Below are 23,108 nucleotides of genomic sequence, written 5' to 3'. Positions count from 1 at the left end.
GGAGAAGAATCTCCCCCAGACAAGACAGGTAATGACTAGCCTCAAAATACTAAAAGAAAATGCAAAATTCTGGCCTGGGCATTGACTAGCAGTCTCCAGGTCGTGTTGTTGACCTGTCTGCCAAGTTTCTGCTGGTGGAGCCACTGAAAGAGGGATCCTAAGGAAGACACACATATGCTTTCAATCCTAAATGCATGCACATTCAAGGGAATGCCCTGGAGAGAGGGGCTAACATCATCAACCTTACCACACTGGTACTTGCAATGGCTGATATTCTGACCCTCTGGCCACCAACTATCCAGACAGGGATGTCTCCCTTTCTCAGAGTAGGAGTAACCTCACAGAAAGGTTGTTCCAATGGCCCATAGTTCATAGCAGACAAAACAAATTCAGATGTGTGGTAGAATGGGGCCAATTCTAATACCAAGACCATGGTTAGGCTGCCTGCCACTTCATTGATTTTAAGTCTAGTTTATTGGGGCCAGAAAATTCAACAGCTTCTACATCCTAAAACATGAGATGCCAGCAATCGTCAGATGTCCTTAAAATGAGCTTTTGTGTTGACTCTTTTTAGCTGGAGCTGAAAGGAGAGAGCACCTGTGAATTGTTCATGGGCTTAAGTAATTGTTGAATAAAGGTTTCCTTAGTATGTGCTTAAAAATTTCACCTGTGTGGGAAAGGGCACCAGCCAGGTGCCTCATTTACCTAAAATCCAACTATTCTCCTCCCTGTGGAAATGCAATTGTTCTCTAAAATACTGATGACTTTGTTTTATTCTTGTGAAGTGTCTTTTTCACTGATAATAACTTCCAAAGAGTTCAAATATCTGAAATCATCAGAGCGAAAGTTATATAATGGCCTTTTTTTCCCCTCTTTATGAAATAGCTGCTTAAAAGTCATAATACAGCCCAAGTCCAGCTACATTGCAAACAACAAAAAACAAAGTTCCTTGCTTCTTTCACTCGCTTCATCTAGCGACTGACATAGTGAGAGTAATAGCACTGACCCGGTGCCTGGCGAACGTTTCTCCTTTTATAACTACTTGAGCGTGGCAGGCTCTTCCTATTAACTACATTACATCATCATTATCAAAGACGAAAGGAAATTAATTTTGTTTTTCAAGGTCTTGGCAATAAGTCGGTTCTTTACTTCATCAGACATCTGCTGTTTTTCTACGTGTGTCATTTGTGAAGCTGAGTTTTCCTTATGACTTTATTCTCATAACAATTTATCACGCAATAGTGTTTACCAGAGAAGTTGGGCCGACGGATTTTTCTCTCTCCAAACAAAAAGTGTAACATTAACTTAAAGCCAATATCATCATCTATATTTCATTCTCAAATAGTTTTCTGGGCTTTAAAAGAAAAAAAAGCCAACAAGCCTGTCAAGAAAAAATAACCACTCACGGTCTCTGGTTGAAATGTATTGCCAACGCTCCTCGACTTTGTTTTAACAGATGGGTCTTTATCAGCAAATTCTGTGGGCAGCTCACCAACTTCCCTTAGGAATGGAGGCATGCTTCCATTTGCTTCGGCTCTTATCTGTTCACTTACAGCCACATTTGACCACAAAATTCTAGGTTTTTTTTTTTCATGTATTCATACAAAGGAGAAACTACAGAGAATCTTCTGTTCTCCAATAATTAGTAATTCCTGGGCTGATTGATAGTCTCTTAGCCTGATTTCACATCTGTTAAAAAAAAAAAAAAATTGGTGGTTCACATGGACACATTGACTTTACTAATGCTCTGTGCACGATTCCCTCACCTCATGTAATAAGGGCCCCCGAGAAACCTCTTCACAATGTGTATTTTGATGAGTAACCTGTTGGGGTTTAACTCATCTTTTTCTTCCTCAATCTCTTCTTCTTCCTCTCCCTTCTTCCAAATGCTAGCTAACTCCTAGAAGCCTTCGTTCTTTGAGTCAACACTGGAACAAAATTCACAGGAAGCTATTGTTTCAGATGAGAGTCATCCGCTCTAGAATAGGGTGTACAGAGAATCTACAAACCGACTTCAAGGAATATTCGAGAAAACCTCTACTTGCCACATGCTTCATATATGGACCTGTGTTTTAATGTTTATGCTTTTTTATTAAGGAGATCTGTGCCAAAAACAGAGATGAATGATGACTCTTAAAATTTTATTTTACCCTGAAAATTGCTTTCACCTTTTCTTGTTGCAATTTGACATAATCATTTCCACAAGAATCAAATCCCTAGGCCTCAGTTTCTCTAAACCTATAAAATGAGAAGTTTGAACGAGACCCAAAGTGGAGTGCTCATGAGAAACACCTGGAGAACTGGTTAAATATGCAGATTCCTGAGCTCCACTCCCAACAATTCTGAGTCTGAGGTTTTGGACCCAGCAAAACTCCATTTCAGACTCACTTCTGCTTAGTCTAAAGCGGGCAGTCCACAGGCCAGGCTCTGAGAGTACTGATCTGATGAATTCTAAGGTGCTGCTGCTTCCAATAGTCTGAGACTATATAAAAACTTCAGCTGGAGATTTGCTGATTGTCCAGGCAAACCTTATGTTTATTGACAAACTCTCTCTCAGCATCTCTAGTCCTTGTGTACTTTGTGAGCAAGGCAAGCCCTGCTCCAAGGTAAGTGTGAGGTCCGGTGGAGGTGGGGAGGCAACGCTGCCCTCCAAATCCTGAGCAAATCAGCCCAGCCCAGCCCAAGGGCTCCTCCCAATCTGCAGGACAGGGGCCTCCTCAAAATGCTACATGACCTTTTTGCTCAAAGTGCATTCCCAAATAGCAGACACTTGCATCTTCAAGGTTAAGTGCAGAAACCTTTCCTTTTAAAGGCAAGTAGTGATCTTTGGATCTCTGATTTTTTAATTTAGTATATGACAAGTCTTCTCCATTAGCACAAAGTCTTCTCCATTAGGGTGTCGTGGGAATGAAGTTAGAAAACAGATTACGACCCATGAGACAAATGAACCACAACTGAGCGTAGGTTGTCTCCAAACCACTCATCCTAACCCCAGGCCTCATCAATGCAAACCAGGGGAAGTGCGCAGCTGGGGTGACCTAGTCACGCAGAGACAAAGCACTCACACGTGCTGATGGAAGTTTTGGGGTGCTGTGTGGACATGAGTCCAGCTTATGAGTACATTAAAGTCAGAGAAATAGGCTTGATCGTAACTTCTCTAGTAACTACTTGTGTGACCTTGGTCAGGTTACTTCACTTCTCTGTTTCCCCACTGTTTCTCAGTTTCCCCTGTATGTAAAATAAGGCTCACAGTTATTCCACACATTAACTGAGTGCCAAGAGTGGGCCAGTAACTATATAGTAAGCTCAAGCAGTGGGTGAAACAGGCAAAAATCCCTGCCCTCAGGAGGAACACAGACAGGAGACAAAGAAATAGAGACTATAGGGTCATGTAATGGTCAATTGATCCATGCTATAAAGAAAAATAAAGTAGGGTGAGGAGCTAGAGAGTGCTGGGAGGCTATTTCAGAAAAGGTGATCAGGGAAGCCCTCCCTAAGGAGGAGACATTCGAACAGAGGGTAGAATAAAGAGCAGAAGGAGCATCATCATATCCAGGCAAAAGTCATCCAGGCAGAAGCAGAGTGCAGGTGCAAAGCCCCTGAGGCAGGAACATTTGAGGAATGATCAAGTGACAGCAAAGAGGCCAGTGTGGCTTGAAGAAAGGGAGTGATGGGGAAAGTGGTAGGAAATGAGGTCAAAGCCAGATCATAAAAGGCCTAAAAGAGAGCACTTTGGTTCTCATTCTATGGTGATGAGAAGCCATTAGAAGGTCTGAGCAGCACAGACTGATGTATGTTTCAAAGGACCACTTCAGTTGCAGTTTGAAGAGGAGACTACAAAGGGAGCCCATCAATCAGGATAAGCTAGATCATGCTGCTGTAATAAATAACCACAAACTCTGAGTGGCTTATAAAAGCCAAGGTTCTTTCCACTCACACTCCCCATCCACTGTAAGTTGGCTGGGGTTCTGCCCCACCCTGGAACCTGGGGATGGAGCAGCCTCTATTTGAATCATTGCAGATCACCATGACAGAGAGTAGAGAGCACAGCAACTCATGCATGGGCCCTAAAGCATCAACCTGGAAGTGACATGCGTCACTTCCACTCACATTTCATTTCATTGGCCAAAGCAAATCACCTGACGGCATCTGACTTCAGAGGCAGTGGGAGAATACAACCCTGCCATGTGCCTGCAAGATGGAATATTGTGTGAACAGCACTAATACCACAGAGACCAGAGGGAAGCAGAGAAACCTATTATGAGATTATTAAAGTAATCCAGGCAATCAGTGAGAACAGTTTAGACTGGGCGGTCACAGGGGAAGGTGTTGGGAAACAGATGCAGAAGATATTTTGAAGGCAGAGACAACAAGATTTGCTGATGGATTGAATGTGGAATAATCATAATCACCTCATAGTGGATGTATTTTGGTGCAGATTAAATGAGATGATGTATATAAAGTTCTCACACAGTGCACAGTGCACTATAAACCTCAATAAGTAGTGATTATTCTTGCTTTAGTTCTAGATTGAAGAGGTGTTTATAACAGAAGAGTTTAATTTTGGATCATTCTATTTTCCAAGATATATAGTTGCTTTACCCTCATATCACTATGTGCACCACACACACACACACACACACACATGCAGATTTTCCAAAAATAATAATAGTGGTTATTAATTATCAACTTGCTTCTAAACAGTTTTCCCTCCTAGGAAACTTTCTAATAATGAATTGATTTTCCTACCAACTTCAGGGAAGTTTTTATTCCTGCAGACACACATTTGGGACCCAGAAAGTAGACTGCATAAAAGTCAGGAAGCCCCCAGCCTTTCCACTCAGATGTTGTAGATTAATAGTCATTTGATTTGGGAATGTGAAATGAACTGATAAGAAAAGCCATACGTACCAATGACATTCAGGAATGAAAACTGACAGATCACCTGCTTTAGAAGATTTGATTCTTCAGATTTTAAGAAGGGGGGGAAAAGACCTTTAAGTGACATTTGCTCTCTTATGGCTTACATTAAACAATTTAATATATAACATGAGGGAGAGAACATGATATAAACAATATATCCAGGAGAAAAAATAAATGACCTCAGTCCCAAAAGACACTGTTATGCACTGGTACTATTCGTGTACACTATAAGGAATGATGTATCAGTTTTACGTCTAATCAGTATCTTAATATATCACTGTCGGTTCCTGGAGTGCATTACACTATCTTGAGATGCGTGCTCACATTTAACATTAATGTGGAAAGTATCCATCTGTTATCAGCAGAACTTAATTCTATACTGAAAAATGAGGTGTCTGCTTGGTACACTTCTATTTTAAGGTTTAAAGTCATTGAAAAACCAAATCTAAAAAGAGAACTTTGGGACTAAACTATGCTGTTTTTTATGACATGGATGTTGAGAGGCAATGGTTTGTTGGGTGTCTGACTCAAGGCATCACCTATGTTTTGGGTGCCTCTAGTTTCCAACCCCATTTCAGGGCCACTGTGGAGGCATCCCATCATCTGTTCTTCATCAAAACTTCTAGATCCAGCATCTGCTTTAGTCTGAATGTTTGTGTCCCCCCAAAATTCATATGTTGAAACCTAATCCCTAACGTCATGGTACCAAGAGGTAGGGCCTTTGGAAAGTGATTGGGTCATAAAGATAGAGCCCTTATGACTGGGATTAGTGCCATTAACAAAAGAGAGCTTGAAGAGCTGCCTTGCCCCTTCTGCCATATGAGGCTACAGTGAAAAAAGGCATCCATCTAAAGGAAGAGGGCCCTTGCTAGACATCAAATATGCCAGCACCTTGATCTTGGACTTCTCAGCCTCCATAACTGTGAGAAAAAAATGTCTGGTGTTTCATAGCTACCTAGTTCATAGTAATTCTGTTAAAACAACCCAGACTATGATAGCATCTATTGATGATTCTTACCAGAAGTAATTTCATTATGGCCAGTCGCAAAATGATGACTTTTCCAACTGTAGCACTCCTTACACATTTACCAATAGGTACTTGGTATTCCACCATAAGCAAGAGATGTCCTGTCTTCTCTACTGATTTCCCTGTCTATTTATTACCAGTATAGACTCATGACTTCTCTCTTCTTCAATGGTTTATAATTCATATTGTCTTTAAGTGCTCAAATTATCTCTGACTTGACCAGTGAGAATCCTTGCAAGCTGCTTCCTGTGTCCTAGTGATACATTCTATCTTTTTCTTTTATCATTTTCTTTATTTCTGGTATAAGAAGATATTTCAGGTTCATTTTGTACCTTCCTTGCCTCAGCCTGAGGATCAGTCATTTCTCCAAGGAGCCCTGGTTCCCTTTATTGGGGAATGATACCAGAGACCAAGATCTGGGTGTTAGATGTGCTCATTGCTGCTGGACTTTCATTGCCTCTTGGCCTTTTCAGTGGATAGAGCTGGGAAATATGCATATATCTGTATCTATACACAATACTCATACACACACGATTCTGAATCCACACCAATGCCTCTAATTCCAATCAGTTCCTACAGGGTTATTTCTTGACTTACAGGTTTGTACCTCTCTTATTCCACGATGACAACTCTTGTTCCCAACAATATGAACTAATCTGTTCATTACTCAATCCTGTAATACACCTAAAATAGTCTCAGAATGGTTTCTCCCAAAAGCAACCCTACTATGAAGAGTTCAGGACTTGGTTATTCTCATCTCACCGCCCTGTCCAAGACAGCATGGATAGAATTGAATACCACGTTCATAAGTTATTCCAATCAGGTTTTTTCCACCGTGGTGTTGTTATTCATTTGAAATACAGTGGGGTTCGTTTGCTTCCATTATCTTCTAGTTTGGGGATGCTTTTTTGCTTTCTCCTAATTGCTAGTTTGATTTTATTGTTTGAATATGTAGTACATTAACATGCTTCTGAAAGTCAAAACTCTGTGAAAGGCCATACTCAGAGAAATTTACACTATGTTTTACTACTGTTTTTAAACAAGTAGTATGCCTTTTCTGTCAAAAAATGATCAAACAGAAGAAAGAAGGAGAGAAGAACTAATGACAATAGGCAAGAGAGAAGAGGAGGGTTTCATATCATTAGGAGCTGGCTCTAGACCAAGTTCTGTCAAGCACAGGGTGGGGACATCAGGATGTGAAAAGGGTTATGGATGAGCTCTAGATTCCAGGCTGCCATGCCTGGAGGACTAGAGGTGCTCCTTTGCAGAATGTAGCTCACAGGGGCAGAAACTGCCTTGGACAGAAAGACAGTGGATTTCGGTTTTGACATGTCCTGTATTCTAGTGCAGCTTATCTTCCGGAAAGCCAGAAGAAGCCATACTAAATGAAAGGAGAAAAGGGAATAGCAGCAGCAGGAAACATGGGAAGGGCCAAGGAAAGCACACAGCAGATGAACACTTGGAATTTGTCCTTTGAACCTTGATATTTCTTCTCTTTATTAACTGTCCCATGACCATAGCCACAAACGCAGCATCCCTCGAAGCCTGTGGTCCTTTCTCGCCATCAGCCCCTCAGTGGGTCCTTTATAGGAGCACAGGGTTTAGTGGCTTTGGAATCTCATCGACCTTACCTCAAATTCCACCACTTTCAGCTAGGTGACCTTGTGCAAATCAGTCCATCTTTCTAAGCTTCAGTTTCTCTTCTGTAAAATGGAGAGATAACATATAACCTGCTTTGCCTGGCTATTGTGGGGATTGTGGGTTAATATAAGGTAAGTGCCCAACACAACACCTGATGAGGAGAAGGCACTCAGTAAATAACCGATATTTTATTTTTTTCACTTAGCCTCAGATAATCAAGAGTCCATCTCGCTCACACTCTAATATAAGCTATGCAATACTCTACTGCAGCGGTTCTCAACTTTGGCCACGCATTCAAATCAACTGGGGAGCTTTAAAAAAATACCAAGACTCAGACCTCATCGCCAAGAGAGTCCGATTTATTTAGTCTGGGGTGGAACTTGGCATTGGTATTTTTTTAAAAAAGCTCCAAGGTGATTTTAAGCAGAGTTCAGCACCAATGCTCTCTTCACATGCTAAATCCGAAGAGGGGCTCTCCTAGGTTATACTCCCTCTTGACCCTTCTGACAGCACTTTAGAGTAGAAATAGATTGCTTAAATTGTTCTTTTTTTTTCACCCCAAACATCCAAAGCATATAGCAATATGTTATTCTTCGGGAAGTTCTTTTCTGAGAAACATAAATACCACCTTCCCCACAGGAAGAAAGGAATGTTCCTCCCCACCCAAAAGAAACCTGCTCCTTTCTTACCCACCCAGGCAGGCTAGAAAGCAAAATACAATTGGAGCTTGGTCAGCATAAACTCAGCCCGGAGGAGAGGAGCCAGTAAGAAACACGTCTTTCCGTGGGCACAATCCAAGCCAGTCCTGACCAGCGAGGGACCCAGAGGTTGGGGGCACTCCCAGAGGGCAGCGCCATTTCTGCTCATTGAACAAATCGTACTTCATGGCTGTTGTCAGCCTCTTGGAAAGCCCCATGAGCCACTGCACTGCAGTTATGCCACCCACGTGCAGCAACCCTACATGTGCACATGCAAAAAAGCAAGGAGTTAGTTTAAAAACTCTGGTCTGCAGGAAGAAGGGGAATAAATAACCATAAACCAAGGCAAAATGTTCATGAATAGCTGAGGCCTGGTGGGGATGGGGGTGGATGAAGACCTTAGTGTGGACAGGTCCCAGCCATTGCCTCTCAGCCAGCTGCTTCCTGTAAAACCAGAAAAAGAAACAGTTCTTGAGAACAGCTCATGGCTTTATGATCAATTTATTTTTTTATTTTGCAAACTTTTATTAATCTAAGATATTTGATTTCCATTGTTAACAGGTTAGTAATAGTTTGATAAGTGGGTTCTAGGAAATACCTTCCCTGAGGCCTAGATCCCCAAATTCCATCTAGTAAGTAGATTTGCTGCCTTGAGTTACCAAACTGTCCTCCAAGGACACAGAAGCCTACAGACCTTCAATATCAAACTGGCAGATGCATCTCTAAAGGTGTTGGGCAGAGCATCTAAAAGGACAGTGGTTAGAATGGAGGTGCCAATGCTGTACTTGGTTATGAGTTATATATTTTTAGAACATTAAAGGGATCTTGAGCCAGGGCAGTCTGGCCCCAGAGTGTCTTTGACCATTCTTGATGTGCTCAGGCGGCCCAGTCCAACAGTATCTTTATAAGATGGAGGGTCCCACGACCAGCTGCCTAGCACAGGTCGAAACCCTGGGACACCCACCACATCTGAGCCATGGCTGCTGCCCACGTGCAACCTCCAACAGCGCGGACCTGGGGTCCTTGGTGATCCAAAGGCTGTGGGAACAACTCCACCACCTCAGCCCCTCCCTCCACTCCTCAACTCTTTTCTCAACCCTGCTTGGAGTAGTAGGGAACTGTAATCATCCTTTTTGTTCCCACCAGATCTCAGAAAAACTCCAGGGCACCAGATGGAGAATGAAAAAGCAGGAAATAAATAATTGTAAAGACAAACAGGAGACTAAGGGTTTGGCCATCCATGTGAACAAGAATTATGACCCTTCTGCAAACCTACCTTTATTTACTACTTGGCTGTAATTTGCTTTAAGATAGTGCAGCATGTGGAGGGGGCACTCTGTGTGTGTGTGTGTGTGTGTGTGTGTGTGTGTGTGTGTGTGTGTGTGTGTGTAATTGGGTTTCAGCTATAAGTCTGGACTGCCCAATCTCAAGAAAGCATTCTACTCAAGAATGCACAGACCTGCAGTGGTCAGCAGGAGTCCTCATTAGGAAACCCATAGTCCAGAGGCAGCTACTACAAATGTTTCTAATCCATATCTCAATCAAACTTAAGGCTTGCAAATTAACATATGCAATGCCAGAAATAGGCTATTGTGTTTTTTTAATAGTAGCTAGTTTAATAGAATAATGAATGTTTGAAATAGGTTCTCATTGGTAAAATTTCAAGTACATAGTATGTATAGAATAACAACAAATACAGACCCTCCCCACTCTTACATGAATTAAGTTTGAGATTCTAGGTCCAGCCCACACATAAAAGGGAGTGATTGTAAAAAGTTATGGGCACCAGGAGATGGGCATGATTGGGGGGCATCTCAAAGTCTGACTGCCTTCTTTTTCCAGCTGTGGATCCTGGAGGATTCTGGTTTCCTGGGCCAGTTATAAGAGTAAAGAAATACTACCTCTGGAATCTTGGCATTTGCCTCGAATAACCTTTTACATAAAATGGTGCTCAGAGCACCATCCACAGAACATCACTCAATCCTGAACTCTTTTTCCTCTTTTTCCAGAGTGTTCCTCTCTTTCTCTTCCAGTAAAATGAGCCAAACTGGTGTCCTGGATGCTCAATGCATAAAGTATGCCTGGAAAACACATTTGACCTGAGATGTTAGTGTTAATGAGGCTTACAACACTCTCCTTCACAGGAAACATATTTGAATTTTTTTTTTTACTTTTTTTTTTATGCTTTAAGTTCTAGGGTACATGTGCACAACGTGCAGGTTTGTTACATATGTATACATGTGCCATGTTGGTGTGCTGTACCCATTAACTCGTCATTTACATTAGGTATATCTCCTAATGCTATCCCTCCCCCCTCACCCCACCCCACAATAGGCCCCAGTGTGTGATGTTCCCCTTCCTGTGTCCAGGTGATCTTATTGTTCAATTCCCACCTATGAGTGAGAACATGCAGTGTTTGGTTTTCTGTTATTGCGATAGTTTGCTGAGAATGATGGTTTCCAGCTGCATCCATGTTCCTACAAAGGACATGACCTCATCCTTTTTTATGGCTGCATAGTATTCCCTGGTGTATATGTGTCACATTTTCTTAATCCAGTCTATCACTGATGGATATTTGGGTTGATTCCAAGTCTTTGCTATTGTGAATAGTGCTGCAGTAAACATACATGTGCATGTGTCTTTATAGCAGCATGACTTATAATCCTTTGGGTATATACCCAGTAATAGGACGGCTGTAGCCTCTGGTGAAAACACCTCCCTGGGAAGCTGTTTGGAAGATGCTATGGAATGCAGAACTTTGATGCAGAAGGGGACCTTAAAGATTAGAGAGTCCAGTTTCCTTCCTTCTACAGCAGAGTAGAAAATGGAGTCTCAAGGACCTACATGACAACTGACCTACCCAAGCTCACATAGTGAGATTTGCAGAGATCTTTACAACCAATCTCTCTCTCTCTGTCTCTCTCTTTCCCTCTTTGTCTTTCTCTCTCAAATAAATAAATAAAAGGGCAGCCTTTTTGTCACCCTAAAAATGGGTCTAGAGGTGGCAGTATTAGAAGCAGAAGCAGAGAAGAGTTATCAGTACCAGAGCCAAGGCTTAAAGCTGATTATATATGTTTGTTGGTTGTTCTCAACACCTAGGGTCTTTCAGCCTATTCTGGTAGTTCCAAAGCCTGCATTACTCAACTGTCCTCCTGGCTCTTCTCCGCTCCACTTCACCCAGCCCTGTTCCCTCAGGCAGATCACCCCAGTCCCTCAGCAGTGCATAAGGAGGGGCCACAACAACTCTTACTCTAAAGATGACTGTCCTCTGAGGATGACATCCAGAGCTGAGAGTCAGACCCAAGCACCAAGAGCCGGGGTGTCCAATCCTCTGGACGAACTGCAAAAGACCCTCTGAACTAAATTGCCTTGGAAGGCAGGCTTCACTCCTTGACTTCGTGTACAAGAAAATGTCATTGGTATTTGATATTTGAGCAAAACAAAGATATCCATGACACATGAACCAATTAGGCAACTTCCTCATTAGAGGGAAGCAAGTTTTTGAGAGATCCCAGGCAGAGGGCTTCCAGTTCCATCCGAGTGTTAGCTCACCACCACTCAACACTGGTGTAAAGAACCCAGTTCTGAAGTCACTCCCTGAAACCAAGGCTTCTTAGTTCATCTCATCAGGGCCAAGGGAAGGGCAGCTATCTTTACAGACAAGAGTCTCATCTTTGGAAGCTGGCTTCAAAAGGCACACATTTCTTAATATTGTACTATTCGTTGGATTTGACTTGTGCAGCATAATGTTTCCTGAGCCTTAAAAAAGGAAGCGAAATCCAAGTTTAATGGGGACAGGACTGGTCTATGTTGGAATGCATGTTTGCACATTCCCCATCCACAATCTTCTAATGGCAAAATGACTTCAACCAGCCTTTTATGTAGCTTAAGCCATCTCTCAAACGCTTGTCACTTTTGGCCTCCTGACTTTCAGGTTTGGCTAGAGGGTGTGGAGGACTGAGTAAGATTTCCACTAGGGCTGGAGGTAGGGAAATCTGAGTCGCCACTGCCTCAGATCTGCCCTTCTTTGCAGCTCTGCGCTCATGCCCTGTCACATTTCCTGAAAGAGTCTTGGCAGACCCGTGAGTAGGCGTGTACTGGTTAGCGGTACCCTTTAATTGCCCTTTTATGTACCCCGACAAGATGAGGCACTTCCTGTCTTGCCACAAGCCATGCCCCCAGGTCAAACATCTCCCCTCACATTTTGTTCATCAAAGACCAAGAGAAAATGATCATGCAGCATTCACACGGAGATGACATCAAAGATCCAACTGAACTGAACCTGATGAAGGCCTCCCAGGGGCTGTGGAACAGAGGAAGAACTCCTTACAAGGAGGCCCCCATCACCGTACATCTGGGCTGCTCTCCACTGCCAGTGAGGACACCCGCATGCATGCACATGTGGATCTGAGCCAGCTGGCGCACAGGAGGTTTGAGGCTTCCCTCCTAAATGTCTGCCACAATGGTTTAGATAAGGAAAATCCCTGATAATAGAAATGTCCCTATGAGACCTTTTTAAAATTCCTGGCATCCTTATCTAATAGCTTCTATTACCCATTCTTTTAAAAACCAACAACAACAACAACAAAAGAAGGATTTATTATCATGATACAAAATTTATTCTCAATCTAATTTATTTCCCATCATCTAGGGCAAGAATGCAGCTGGGTGTCGGGATTGTCTAGAACTGTGCTGTAGTACCCATTCTTTATTTATTCAGCAAATATTTATTGAGTGCCTACTTTGGGCCAGACATAAGAAAATGCTGAGTATTACTTAACTCTTTCACTGGTGGAAAAACCACGATGCAGGCTTCCATTCCTGGCTGCAATCTATGAGGATAAGGGTATGCAGACATTATCACATTCTTTTTTCATTGAAGCTCCACATATAGATACAGAAGAACACAAACTGTAGGCATGCATCTCAATAAATTTTCCAGCTATACACTCCCATGCAACCAACACCCAGATCAAGAAGAAGCACATTGGGTCGGGTGCAGTGGCTCACGCCTGTAATCCCAGAACTTTGGGAGGGCGAGGTGGGCAGATCACTTGAGGTCAGGAGTTAGAGACCAGCCTGGCCAACATGGCAAAACCCCATCTCTACTAAAAATACAAAAGTTAGCTGCGTGTGGTGGCGCATGCCTGTAATCACAGCTAGTCGGGAGGCTGAGGCAGGAGAATCACTTGAACCCAGAAGGTTGAGGCTACAGTAAGCTGAGATCGCACCACTGCGCTCCAGCTTGGGCAACAGAGCAAGACTCTTCCTCAAAAAAAAAAAGAGGCAGCACCTCACACCACCACCAGCACCCCCACCCCCAGAAACCTAGTTTGGATGTCCCTCCAGTCACTATCCCCCACCAAAAGCAGCCGCTATCCTGACTTGTAACATCATAGGTAAGTTTTACCTATTTTCAAACATCGTGTACATGGAATCACTGTATGTACTCTTGCACATCTGGCTTCCTGTACTATTACAGTATTACTATTACTATTGCTGCATTACTATTACTGTATTCCTGTAATATTACTTCCTGTAATATTTTGTTTGTGAGATGCAACCATGTTGTTTCATGCAGTTACAATTTGTTTATTCTCTTTGCTGCATAACATTCTGTTGTGTGATTATAACACAACGTATTTCTCCATCCTGCTGTTGATGAGCATTTGAGTAGTGTTCGGTGTGGGGCTATTACACACACTGCTGCTTTGGACATTCTTTTACAAGTCCTCTGGTGAACCCGTACACACGTTTCTCTTGGTTATATACGTAGAAGGGGTCATAGGCTCTCTTAAATAATAAAGATTTGAAAAAGCTTGGAGAAGTACATTATAAATCTGATTCTTGCTGCTGTAGTACCTATGCCTCCACCTTGATCCAACCAATTCCTTCTCATTTCTTTCTTTCTAATTCAGTCCCATTATCTGATGCGGGTACGCGGAACAAGTTTGGGTGGTGACTTCTGTTCTAGTGGGGAAACTCACCGAAGACTCAGGCTGTGGCCAAGGAAGCTGAGCTGGTCAGCAGCAGGCAACCTTGGAATGTAACCACAACATGCCCCTAGGGCAAAGCTGACAGGTCTGCACAGGAAATTGAGAAAGCATTCAGTGGGAGGCTTCTGAAATCACTGCCACTGCTTTGTGCTAGCTCCGAATTTCTGACTTGCTCTGGAAAGGCTTCCAGTGCCTTGCTGTGAGCCTCGGTGACTAGCCCCAGGCATCCTATGCACACCGCTGCTGCTTGGATGCGCAGAATTCACCCAATGCCAAGGGGACCTAACACTGAGTTGGCCTATTCCAAAGGGTAAGGCCACCCTGGGCCGCTCTGCCAGTATCCAGGATGGCTCCCCACACGCCCCATTCTAGCAACACCCAGTAAGTTTTGGGTGTGTTGCCTCCTGTAAAGAACTGGAAGGAATTTCCACTAACTGAGATCTTCCAAAGTGCTAGACAGTGGACTAGATTCTTTTGCTTATATGACTTCATCAAATATTCACATCCTTACCCTCCACCTGCATGTAGTAGGTATGATTCTGTTTTACAGATGAGGAAACTGATATGGTTTGGTTGTGCCTCCACCCAAATCTCATCTTGAATTGTAGCTCCCATAATTCCCACATGTTTCCCCACGTGTTTCTCCCATAATTCCCATGTGTTCTGGTGATAGTGAGTAAGTCTCATGAGAGCTGATGTTTTTATAAAGGGTTTCCCCTTTCACTTGGCTCTTATTCTCTCTTGCCAGCCGCCATGTAAGACGTGCCTTTCACCTTCTGCCATGTTTATGAGGCCTCCTTAGCCACGTGGAACTCTGAGTCCATTAAACTTATTTTTCTTGATAAATTGCCCAGTCTTGGGTATGTCTTGATCAGCAGCATGAAAAGCGACTAATACAGAAACGAAGATTGCTAGAAGTTACTCACCTGCCCAATATCATAAAGCTTATACACAGTAGAGCAAGGAATTGAACCTAAATCTAAACTCAGCTGTTTTTTCCAGTACAATTGGAATCTCAATATAAGCCTAAATAAAATATAATCCGAAAATCAGCAAGGGTAGTTAGTGGAAAGACTATGGAAATAACAAGTGGGAAATTAGGGTATTGTTCCATTCCAGTTTACCACCACCTAACTGGAAGATCCAGGCAAGGACCACTCAACTTTCAGGGTAATCAGGTTTTTAGCTGAAAATAAAAAGGTGCATATTACCCACAAACCATACATCCATAATGACAGGGACCATGTCTTTTTTCCCTGACCATAGTGTCTCCAGCACCCACCATAGTATCTGGCCCCGGGTAGGCACTCCATAAGTGATGAACGGATGCATGGGAATGCATGTCAGACTCACCCACTAGCTTTTTTAAAATGCACATCCCAAAGCCAACCCCATAAATCCTGGCAAGTACGGCCCAATCCTATACATTTTTTTAAAAAAGAAGAAAACCTCTCTAGGCAGTTCTGATTCAGACCCATGGTATGAAGTCGCAGCTCTAAAATTCTATTATCCTATTAAATCCGCTGTATAAATAATCTACTGCTAGGCTCCACATAAATTTATTTATTCAATTTTACATACTTCCCTCTTAATTAGGACAAACAGGTAATGCCTGCTATAGAATTTTTCAAATCACTGAGAATTTTCTCTCATTTCTTTCTTTGTCTTCAGCTAATGTGTCCCCTTTTGTTCCCTTTGACTGCTGTATTCTTCTCCCAGTTGCTTTTAAGAGTCTGTTTTTTCAATTGAACCAGTTAGATTTGAGACCATCAAATCTATAGGGATATGTGATACCCAAATAAATTAGAAATTAAATTATTTAATTAGTTAAATAACGCCTTATTTTGACCAAATTCTTGTGTGCTGGTTCCCAAGTGTTTTCTTTTGTCTTTTTCTAAAATTCGATGGGAAGGACTGAGAAGTTTGTCTTTTTCAACCCTCAGTAGTTATTTCCTATTTAAAAAAAAAAAAAAAAAAAAAAAAAAAAAAAAAAAAACAAGAAAAGAAAAAAAAAAAGAAAGGAAAACTAAACTGAATCTACATCTCAAATAAGTCAAATGTTCCAGTAGCCTACAAATAAACATTGCTGGCCTGTTTTTGTCTTAGGAGGAGCAAAACTAGCTAATACTAGTTTTCTTCTGTATTTTCTCAGTATAGATGTTACCCTAAGTACGTATGCCAGACTGCAATGAAATCAGATTTACTCTAGTGACTTCTTTAAACACGTGCTGATGCTTTTCCAGAGCTGCAGTTTAAGAACCTTCACTCTTCTCCTCACCTGAGAAACACTGGCCACCCCTGTTAGAGGGAGGTTTGCAACCCTACAGCCTTGCTCTCAATGTTTCCAACACACCCATGTTCAAGGCCCTAATCAAGAAGTCCAGGCCAATAGCAGGCTATTCAGTGATCTCCCTTGTCCCCTCCAGTCCCTGCCACAAGGTCCTCTGCAGCTTTTCCACTTGGGTGTTGCTTAAATAAGTGAAGAGGGCAAGAGAAAGAAAGAGTTTACTGGCTTCCTTGCCAACCAGGCCCTCCCTTCCAAGACCGCATGGCCCCAGTTTCTCTGTTTCCTCTTATGTTTAATTTTCTTTGGCCCAGGTTTTCCTCAATGGTTTTCTTTTCGCATTTTATCACCATAAATTAATTAAAATGTTTCTGGCGCTGAGTTCACATCTGATCATCTTGGCAGGATCCCCTTACACAGATGGCGAGTAGATAAAGAGCAATCCAAGCATCCAAGAACAAGAACAGCCCACATAGGGAGCTGGGCGAGAGACTTCCAGAGGAGCAGAGCCTGCTTTAAAAAATAGCCACTAGGCTGAATGCAACGGTTGGGGCTCCCACAGTGCCGCGGCAGGCTGAAGGGCCCCTCAAGGGCCGCCAGAGTGGACACTGAGCCCGAGGAGGCGCTGAGAGTGAGGGCTGCTAGCACTTTGTCACCTATCAGTTGGATTGTGTGCTGGGGGGCAGGGAGGAAGGAAAAGATTCTCTTGGAACTTTTTGTATTCCTCCACTGTTTCCCCAAACCCCACAAAAGAGAGCTTGTTACCAGTTAGTAGAAAAAGAAGAAGTTGCTCTACCTCTACTCCCTCTTTACCCTTCAAATTCGGGAAGCTCGGGTGGGCTACACAGGTGTTGGAAGATGGGGGAGGAAAATGGGGCTGCTGGGAATTGGAAGAAGCAATGATCGATATTGACTGAGAACCTGGTATGGGGTAGACACTACACTACACCCTAGGAATGTAATGAAGAGCAAGGCAAACATGGTCCTTGCCCTCATGGGGTGTCTAATCCAGCAACACAGACAGATATTAAATACCAAATATCTTGAAGTGGAAAAAAAGAGACCATACACTCAGAATTTGAAATACAGTCTTGTCATTGACGAGAAGGGCCTTGCAGAGACAGACAAGAGTACTCACCACCCAGAGACTGAGACCTCCATACCCCAGAGGCTGGCTGCCTCAAAATTACTCCAAAGAGCCCTGAGCACCACTCAGAGAAAGGCTTTGGGGTCCAGACACTCAGATGGAGAAGAGGAGACCTTGTGATACTCAGTAAGGGAAGGGAAGCAGACGCATGGTCATACACAAGTAAACTTTCAGAAGGCTATTTGCAAGGAGAGCTAAAAACCTATTGCGACTTTAACCTTTCTTTTTCCAAAACTACTGACATATAATACTGTCTTATTACAGAGGGCTGCTCTCTTCATCAGAATTAATAAGCAAAATAAACAGTATGTGAAAAGTGCCATGAACGAAATGAACAGGATGCTGTGCTGAAGAATAAGGGAGGTTGTGATCGCTTTAGGTAGGGCAATCCAGACAGACCTCCCTGAGTGATGACATTTAAACTGAAAGATGGTAAGGATCCCAGGACCTCACATTTAAAATGCACCGTCAGAACTAATGCAATTCGACCAGCCGAAATCAGCTGCAGGCCACGAGCAAAGCCCCACTCTGGGAGTCCAGGGAAAATAAACAAAAACACTGAGTTGCTGTCCTCCCACAGCTTATGGCCTCCTGGAGCCATGGAGGCCTGGAAGCCTGGGATCTGGTCACAGTTTCTGGTGGCCTGGTGATGTATTCACTGAAAATCAGTGAGGTCTGTTGTCTCCTAGAGCAAAGCGTGAACGTCTTTCCAGTTGATGCCACCCTCCACCAAGGAGGAAGGAAATGCGGCTCACACCATTTGCTTCCCTCTTTGGTCTCCATACATGCCAAGCCTAGCAGTCAACAACTGCTCTCCCGAGACCTTTTTGTAAGGGGAAGAAAACCTTCCCGGAGGCCTCGTGGTCCCTGTCTGCCTCCACTTCCGTCATTCCTTCCCTCTCAGCATCACTGGGTCACTTTTGCATTTACGCACATGCATCATACCATCTCGGCATGTCACTGTGCATCTCCTGTCATCTTGTGTCCAGGTTTTGTGTCCAGGCTTCACCCTGCCCGGATTCCAACCAGCTCTGACAAGACTATAAGCCGCTTAGGAATGAGAACTGAGTTGTGTACTTATTTTTTTTTTCTTGTCACTTTAGTAGGTGCTTGATTGACCCAATGAATTGAATTTAAAAGTTAACATGAATATGTATCTCACTTCCAAATTGTTAAAGCATCAAAAACTGTTTTACCATCCCTGAATTTTATCTTACAGATTTACTTTAGATATCCTGAAAGAAGTGATAGATGCAGGAGGCAGATAAGGGGGAGGGTCCCCAGAGAATCTCCGATTCACTTGAGCACCAGGAGAACAAGGTGGAGCCATAAGAAGTCACGCCTTGTGCAGGGGCGAGAGGCCTGGCCTCTTCGGCTCATGTGTGATGACCTGGAATCTATCTGAGGTGGGGGCCTGTTAGCAGGACCCCCTCTCACTTTGCTGAGAGTTTTTTTTCTTTTCGCCCAATAAATTTCGCTCTACTCACTCTTCAGTGTGTCCACATTCCTAATGTTCCCTGGTTGTGTGGCAAAAACCCAGTTTTAGCTGAACTAAGGAGCAAAAATTCTGCAACAGAAGGAAGAAGGAGGAAAGGCACTGACCGTAAGTCCCCATTGCGCTTTACTACTATTATATTTTCTCTATTATTCTAATGTGATGCACAAAATCCATCCTAAAACAGTGACAAACATATATATATGTATACATACACACATATATATACACACACACACATAAAACAAATACACACATACACACACTAATTTATTTGAAAAGCCTTTCTGTATAAATTTTTTTCAAGGGTGGGATAATTTTTTTCATGATGGGATACAAGAACAAAACATGCTTTAAATATTTAATGTCACCAAGTATTCCTCGTTTTTCTGTCCTTTGTTTAAGTTCCTAGAGTCCTGTACCCAACTCTCCCAGCACTGCTAAACTCGGAGAAATGCAAAGCAGATTAAACCATGAAACAATACGTTAGAGAGTTCTGAAGCCCTGAAAACCTCAAAGATACAGGGTCAAGGGAGTGCTGTTGTTTTTGTATTCGTTTACATTTGTCTCCGATTTTGAAACAATTCATATTGTTTTCATCTGACGTGAAGTTGCACGTCAACTTGGTCTCTCCCAGGACAGCTACAGCAACTAAGCAGAGCTGAAAAGAGTTCTTCCTCAGAGACTCGGATCTGAGCAAAAGTCCAGTGTGGGAGCTGCTTGTCCTATGACTGGCCTGGGAGCAATTGAAACCTTCAGGGAAAATGGACTTCCACCACCTCTGATGGTCTGGGCTTTAGGGTTGACCCTTAGAAAACTACATGGAGTGCTCTGTGCTTCGAAAAGGACATTTTTGCAGACACACCTAACTCTGTGCATCTTATAGCATCAGGATGTTGAGCTGTGAGCCTTTCCTGACCCTCAGTCTCACACACTGTCTTCGGGGTTTAGCCACCTTCTTTCCTATAGTTCACATTTTCTATATTTAAAGGTTTAGGAAGTGAGACAAGAGAGACATGAAAAGAATCTAGTTTAAAACAGATAATCTGAATAAAAGCAACCATAGTTTAAGGTTTTCAGATATGCTTTTCATGTAAGTATCACAAGCATCCGACAGAGTAAGCAATTAGTATTCTTTTTTGAAAATTAAAAAAGGAAACAGAAAAATCCATTATCTTTTTGTTTGATTTTTCCAAACTGCTTCAGAAAGAAGAGTCCATTAACTTGCCTTTAGTTCACAGGACTCTTTAAAGGTAAAGCTTTGAACCTAAGTTGAACCTTCCAACCCCGACATAGAGACATCACGCTAACACATGGCCTGCTGCTTGGACTATATACACATGGACAAAAAAAATCCAGTTTTTAAATGAGCAAGAAAGCTAACGCAGAAGAAGAAGGGACTCGTGTACAGCCCGTGGGTTTGTTTCAGAACCCGTGAGACACTCTGGATCCACATCCAGGCCTCTCAATTCTATTTCCTGCCGCCCCATTCTCTGAGGCTAGAGCCCATCCCTTGTCTTCGTAGACTCCACCCATGTGCACAATTGATGTTCAAGACATTTCAGACAACTCTGAATTTCTCACCAAGGAGGCCGGGTGCCTTGGCTCACCCCTGTAATCCCAGGACTTTGGGAGGCTGAGGCAGGCAGACCCCTTGAGCACAGGAGTTCAAGACCAGCCTGGGAAACATGATGAAACCCCATCTCTACAAAAGACACAAACATTAGCTGGGTCTAGTGTGCACCTGTAGTGTCAGCTACTCAGGCAGCTGAGGTAGGAGCATCACTTGACCCCAGGGGGTGAAGGTTGCAGTGAGCTGTGATCGTGCCACTGCATGGGTGACACAGTGAGACCCTGCCTCAAAAAAAAAAAAAAAAAAAAAAATTCTCACCAAGGATGAGAATACCAAGCAACCAGGCTCAGTCAAAAAAGTTTGCCTGTTAGTCTTTTTTTTATGTTTAAATTTTGGCATAAATCTGGAAGCCATAATCAATTGCTAGTAAATTCTGACTCAAACTGTGCTGACTCCCTGCACTGAGCTAAGACAGAAAACTATCTTGTCACAGTTTATATCAAATAGTAGGTATCTCTATTCCATAGAAATACAACTCTCTTTAGATATAGTCCCCACCTGATATCAGATATATGCCAAGAACCAGCCGGCTATTTTTTCTTCTGAAAAAAAAAAAATCTTTTTTTCTGGTCTTTGTTGGGCAGATGGGGGTGGGAGGAGAATGAAAAACCAAACTCCCAGTTCACATCTGGAAGCCAGGCCGCTGAACCAGTTCAGCTCAGATAACTTGTCAACTGGTCACAGTGTATGAGATCAGAAACAATACTTTTCAACTAAAACATTTTTCTCAGGGTAAATTTTCATGACAGTCCACAGATATTGGAGTCAGGTTTGCAGTTGTGGTTAGAAAGAGGAGTAGGAAAGCCGCCTGTCTCCGCTTCTCAGGGTTATGTGCTAGAAACAGTGTCTGGCATTTGGTCTGCATGCGCTGATCAATATGAGTGACACCCAGCAGCCTCCTCATCAGGGAAGAGGTAAGTATTGGGAGGCTCTTGCTCTTTGCAATAATCTGATAAAAAGCACTGGCTCCCTGCCCCACACCCAGTAACCACAACCTTTCTCCCTGTGCCTCCCAAAAGAAAAGACAGGTCTCAGAGCATAGAATGTCCCATTTCAATGAAGCTGTATAAGAGACTGGGTCTCATTCTGTGTATCCACAATGACCTGGAAACTGGGCATGAAGACACTCGAAGGGGTAAAGGAAAATACCTCCCCTCCACTCCCCATAAAACTGCTTATAAAGAAAACAGAAGTAATTATGGAAAAAAATGCTTAAAAACCTAGAGGGCTCTATTAAAATGAGCCTCACATGGATTCTAGTTTAAGTTTCCAAGACTCAGGCAAGAAATATCCATGTTTAAAATCTTTCTTACCCAAGATACTTGGTATAGCCAGTATAATTGTCCAGAAACCTAAACAACCTCATCTAGGGGACTAGTGGCTTCTTTTTAATTCTAATTTACTGCAAAAACTGCATTAAAATAGCAACAAAGGAAATTAGAAAAGAGAAAATTTCCCCATTCCCACTATGAACCATGAACTTGCTTTTAATCTCATCATTTTCCTTCCAGCTCTTGTCCATGGGCCAAGGTGATTTTTTCTTTTTTTTTTTTTGAGACAGAGTCTTGCTCTGTCACCTAGGCTGGAGTGCAGTGGCATGATCTCAGCTCACTGCAAGCTCTGCCTCCTGGGTTCATGCCATTCTCCTGCCTCAACCTCCCCAGCAGCAGAGTAACAGGCGCCCACCACCACGCCTGGCTAATTTTTTGTATTTTTAGTAGAGATGGGGTTTCACTGTGTTATCCAGGATGGTCTCGATCTCCTCACCTCGTGATCTGCCCACCTCAGCCTCCCAAAGTGCTGGGATTACAGATGTGAGCCTGGCCAAGGTGATTTTTACATAGCAAATAAGTGTCTCCCTAATCTTATTGTAAAAAAAATATTTGCCAAGTAACTTTGAATATACCAAAATCCCATAGTGATCAATCTAACCACACTCTGAGCCACATCTTCCAGTTAGACTTATATTAAGCCAGTCTTTTTTTTTTTTCCTAAAGATTCCTATTTGTGTGAAAGCAAGCCACTCCCAAGCAGATGTGAATAGCACCCAAATACCCAACATGACAGAGCTGGACCATTAACTGCCCGTGTAAATCATGTACCAGCTATGCCAAGTATCTCCCAATATATGCACCAGCTATATTTGCCCCTCCACATCCACTGTTCACCTTTCTCCTCCCTGTTTTGTACCCAGGAAGGCTGCCCTGCTTGAACTGAGACTTGGGCCCCTTTACCCCCTGGCTTCCAGCTGAGTTCAGCCAATG

General features: G+C 42.9%; 1 long non-coding RNA gene across 4 annotated transcripts in view; it reads right to left on the bottom strand.

The window, feature by feature from the left end:
• Positions 1-1,415: 1,415 nt before the first annotated feature.
• Positions 1,416-23,108, bottom strand: part of LOC139364288 (uncharacterized) — a 95,922-nt gene continuing 74,229 nt past the window's right edge. For 2 of the 4 annotated variants that reach the window (XR_011625871.1, XR_011625874.1), the window contains 3 exons: positions 10,191-10,370; positions 8,688-8,733; positions 7,431-7,653 (listed from right to left, as the gene is read on the bottom strand). This is a non-coding gene — a long non-coding RNA (uncharacterized lncRNA). Of the gene's footprint in view, positions 1,690-7,429; positions 7,654-8,687; positions 8,734-10,190; positions 10,371-23,108 lie in introns of those variants that run through there. The other 2 variants (XR_011625872.1, XR_011625873.1) reach the window with 2 other exon arrangements.

The sequence above is a fragment of the Macaca nemestrina genome, chromosome 7 (assembly GCF_043159975.1).
Source record: "Macaca nemestrina isolate mMacNem1 chromosome 7, mMacNem.hap1, whole genome shotgun sequence".
In the NCBI taxonomy this organism is placed as follows: domain Eukaryota; kingdom Metazoa; phylum Chordata; class Mammalia; order Primates; family Cercopithecidae; genus Macaca; species Macaca nemestrina.
Note: the sequence above shows the minus strand (reverse complement) of the source record. Positions and strands in the feature narration are given on the sequence as shown.